The sequence below is a fragment of the Macaca mulatta genome, chromosome 9 (assembly GCF_049350105.2).
Source record: "Macaca mulatta isolate MMU2019108-1 chromosome 9, T2T-MMU8v2.0, whole genome shotgun sequence".
Classification (NCBI taxonomy): Eukaryota; Metazoa; Chordata; class Mammalia; order Primates; family Cercopithecidae; genus Macaca; species Macaca mulatta.
This window is the reverse complement of record NC_133414.1, coordinates 1,788,876-1,793,562: the sequence shown is the minus strand read 5'-3', so window position 1 is coordinate 1,793,562 and position 4,687 is coordinate 1,788,876. Positions and strand designations below refer to the sequence as shown.

The following is a 4,687-nucleotide window of genomic DNA, read 5'->3' as shown; positions in this document are numbered from 1 at the left end:
AGGCCTGCTGTGTCCGCCATGGTCGGCATTTCACCCTTCCCTGAAGTAGCCACGCTAGAACTGGAGATACCTTCAGTGCCTGCTGGAGGGGCCTAACCCAGGAAGGGCAACGGTGTGGTCCTCCCTTGTTCAGAGTGCGCTCAAGCCCACATGTGACTTTAAAAGATGCTGCAAAACCATGGAGTGAAGCTAAAAGTAACAACGCAAGCATACGACTTCAGCCAAAAAATGAAAAGAAATGGAAGGACGACACTGCTTCAGCCTGTTTTAGTTTGGGCTAGGAATATCATTAATCAGTCCCTCAAGACATTTTCGCTGTGGGTAAGAAAATAACACCTTTCATAAACAAACTTATCTACAAGGAGAGAAGAGTAAAGCCAGAGGCTGGGAGCGTCATTAAATGATTCCGTTGCTGAGGATAGCATGTGACCTGGGACAGACAGCAGCAGCAGAAAGGCAGGAAAGAGAAGAAAATCTGTCGTGGCTGGGAGGAGAGGTTTGCTAAGAGCCTTGCCACCAGGACACCCTGGCCTCATGGAAAGGTACCAAGCCCTGTACCACCCAGCCCTGTTCTCTTTTTTCAAATGGGCTGGAAAAGGGAAGCCTGATATAGGAGCTGTCTGAGCACACACGGCTGCGTCTGATGGCATTGAATTAGGATAATTAATCATCCCCATGCATTTTCCAAATAGAGGCACATTTCAACCACTCCAGATTATGATGTTCTAAGTTTAATTTTACATTGGAAAAATACACATTCCATTCTCGAGAAAAGAGAAAATAACTGTAAAGTAACTGTGCAATGTTTCATAAAGATAAAGGGCTATGAAACATGGTTTCGTTTTGGTAAAGATGACTTTTATGTTTTTGTGACTTGACTTTTCCTAATAAAATGTTTTCACTTAAAAACAATAGCAACAATAACAACCAAAACAAAAAACAAAAAAAACCCACAATGTGTTACCTATTTTAAAAGTTCTCATCTATGCAGTTAGATACTACGGAATGTAATTTCCTAACTTTGATTTAAATCAAAGACCTCAGCTTCCACCTTAAGTGAAAAAAGAACAAAGTAAACTCAAAAGTAATGAGAAGAAAGGAAATAATAAAAATCAGAGCAGAAAACAATAAAATACCAAATGAAATAGAAAAATCAATAAATCAACATTTTGTTCATTAAGAATACCAATAAAATTGATAGACCTTCAGCCAGATTAATCAGGAAACAAAGGAAGACGTAGTTACCAGTATCAGGAATGAGAGAGGTGACATTATTATAGATTCCACAGATATTAAAGGATAAGAAGGGAATAATATGAACAACTTTATGCCAATAAATTCAATAGCTTAGGTGAAATGAAGGAATTCCTTGAAAAACATAAGCTGTCAATGTTTAACTCAAGTAGAAATTGATAACCTGAATATCCTCATATCTAATACATTTAACTTATAGTTTAAAACCTTTTCACAAAGAAAACTCCATATCCATATTGCTTCACTCATGAATTCTACCAAACATTTAAGGTAAAAATAATACCAATTCTACAGAAACTCTTTCAGAAAACTGAAGAATAGGGAAAGCTTTCCAACTCTATGAGGCCTGCATTACACTGATACTAAAATCAGACAGAGACTTCAGAAGAAAACTGCAGCCCAGTCTCTCTCATGAACATAGACACAAAAATCCTTAACAAAATAATTGCAAATCAAATGCAGCAATATAAAAAAGAATAGTAGAATATGACAAAACTGGGTTTATCTTCAAAAATGCAAGGTTAGTTTAACATTCATAAATCCATTAATATAAATCTCATTAATAACCTATAAAAGAAAAACAATATGGTTATCTCAATAGGCACCAAAAAATCGGAAAAAATATCCTACATCCATTTCTGTTAATAACTCTTCAGCAATCAATGAAGAGAACTCCTTCAACTGGATGAACATCTGTGGAAAACATAGCGCTAATATCCTAATTAGTGGTGAAATAATGAGTGCTTTCTCTTTCAGATCAGGAACAAGATGGAGTTCACCTTCCCCACTTTGGCCCCACATTGTATTAAGGGTTCTCACCATCACAGTATATCAAAATAAGAAAATAAACCAACTGCTACTTTCCCGAGGTAGAAAATCTGACAGAACCTATTCTAAAAGTGATTATAACTAACTGGTAAATTTTTTAAAAACTTCAGGATACAGATAAATGCACATATTTCCTCTGTTTTTGTCTCGAAAAGTATTTCTCCCTCACGTTTGCAGGATAATTCTCTGGACACAAAATTGTTTACTGATGGTCTTTTCTTTCCAGACTTTAAACATTTCACTTCATTCTCTTCTTAGTTGTATTGGTTCCTGACATCTGATGTCATTATTATTATCGTTCCTCCATAGATAAAGTGTTTTTGCCTTGACTTCTTTCAAGATTTTCTTTTTGTCTTTGGTTTTCTGCAGTTTGAATATAATGCGCCTAAGTGTTGATCAAGTCTCTTGGTATTTATCCACTTGTTATTTATTCCCTGAGCTTTCTTGATTTGTAGTCTGGTTTTTCCTATCAATTTTGGAAAATTTTCAGCTATTACTTTACATCTTTCTCCTCATCCTTTCTCTTTCTCCTCCTGGTATTCCCAAACACACATATTATATCATTTGTGATTGTGCCACAAAAATCTTGGATACCATTCTGCCTTTTTCATTCTTTTTTCACTTTGCTCTTCAGTTTGAGTGGTTTCTATTGACCTGTCTTGAAGTTCACTGATGCTTTTCTCAGTCATGTGTAGTTTCTAAGAGCCAATCAAAAGCATTCTCCATTTCTGTTACAACGTTTTTTATTTCTGGCATTTCTTTTTATTCTTAGGATTTCCATTTCTCTGCCTACATTGCCCAACTGTTCTTGCCTTTTGTTCACTTTTCCCACTTAAGCCCTTGGCATACTCATCACAGGTGTTTTTAAATTCATGTCTGCTAATTCCAGTGTCTCTGCCATATCTGAGTCTGGTCTGATATTTTGTCTCTTCAGATTGTGTTTTGACTTTTGGCATGCCTTCTCATCTTCAGCTGAAAGCCAAACACGATGTATTCAGCAGAAGGCACTGAGGTAAGCAGGCCTTTGGTGTGAGGTTTTATGCCTCTGTCTAGGAGGAAGGCTGGGCTCATTATCTGCTGTAGCTGCAAGAATCAGAGGCTCCAATCTCCTCTGGTGTCTTTGCTTTTGTCTCCCCTACTGTCTTGATTTCCCTTGAAACTCCTTCTTAAGTAGAGTCAGAGCTGTGGCCCCCTTGGTTGTCCTTATTCAGGAGCTATGTAGTTGTGAGGCCAGGTGGAAGAGGGAAGGGGAGGGAAGGAAAGGAAAGGGGAGAGCAGCGGAGGGAAAGGGGAGGGCAGGGGAGGGAAAGGGGAGGGGAGGGGTCTGTAGCCCCATGATTTGGTCTCATGTTTTCAGGGGGCCTGCACACTGCATCCTTCACAAATGATTCTCAAATGATTCTCAAGGTACTGCCCCCTGAGACAGGAAGGCTAAGAGGCTGGAGCCAAGTGATTTTCCCTCCCCAAAAGTCAGATGTGCTGGTGAAGAAGGCCTTGCCCTTGCACAGTGGGGTCTGTAGGGAGAAAGCTCTGGCTAAATTTAGTCACCTTCCCTCCCCTCGCCACACTGGAGGGGATCCTTCTCCTGTCTGCACCATAGGAACTTGGTGGTGCTCCTGGAAGTAGAACCCATGAAACTGAGGCAGCCAGCAGACCAGAAATCTGGGAGCCCTCGCTCCACAGCCAGCCCCAGCCTCCATCAATGCCTCCATGGCCCTATGTGGGGTTCCTACCCATTTCTGGCTCCAGCAGCTGCTCTTCCGGAAACCACAGTTCTCTGTATCTGCCTGTTTCTCCAGTTTTGGGGTCAGCAGTTTGCCCTGTGACCACAACTCTCTGATGTGATCTAAGAAAAATCAGTTTTCTGTTTTTTGCCTTTTTATGGTGAGGGAGAGAGAAATGACTTCCCAGCTCTTTTACATGTTGGAATGGAAACCAGAGGTCTCCAGAACGGTCACATTGGGAAAGGTATGGCAGGCTCTCAGAGTCAAAAATCAGCACTTACAGGAATTCGCCCAGGAGAATGAAAACATGTCAGCACAGAGACTTGTACACAAGTGTTCATACCAGCTTTATTTGAAATAGCCAAAAACTGGAAACAATCTGAATGTTCATCGGCAGGTAAACAGATGAATTTGGTTTATCCACACAACAAAATCCTACTCGCAATGAGAAGAAATAGATTGGAATATGCAATAAAATTAATCTTTCAAAATAATTTTTCTGAGTGAAAGAAATAAAAAATACATACTGTATAACTGCATTTATACAAAATTATAGAAAATGCAAATTAATCTCTAGTGACAGAAGGTAGACCAGTGTTTCTCCAAGGGTGGAGTGGGGGTGAGGAGGGGCAGTGCAGGGAACACGGAAGGGCCTGGGTGACTTTCTTGGGGGATTGTGCATGATTTCGATTGTGGGGATGATTTCATGGTAAATACCTGTCAAAGGAAATCACGTTTTATACCTTAAATATGACTGGCGTGTTGTCTGTTACACCAGAATACCAGAATAAAGTTGTTTCAAAAGAGAGGAAAACTAAAATTAGCTCCTTCTCACAGGGAGTGGTTAGAGAACATATACAATTAATTTTATTACTGAAAAA

The 4,687-nt window shown here is 39.7% G+C and overlaps 1 long non-coding RNA gene across 1 annotated transcript; it reads left to right on the top strand.

Annotated features, from left to right (window-relative positions):
* The first annotated feature begins 404 nt into the window (after positions 1-404).
* LOC144331054 (uncharacterized) lies at positions 405-3,819 on the top strand. The gene is made up of 3 exons (XR_013397881.1): positions 405-542; positions 3,017-3,094; positions 3,683-3,819. It is a non-coding gene; the product is annotated as an uncharacterized LOC144331054 (long non-coding RNA).
* Positions 3,820-4,687: the final 868 nt, after the last annotated feature.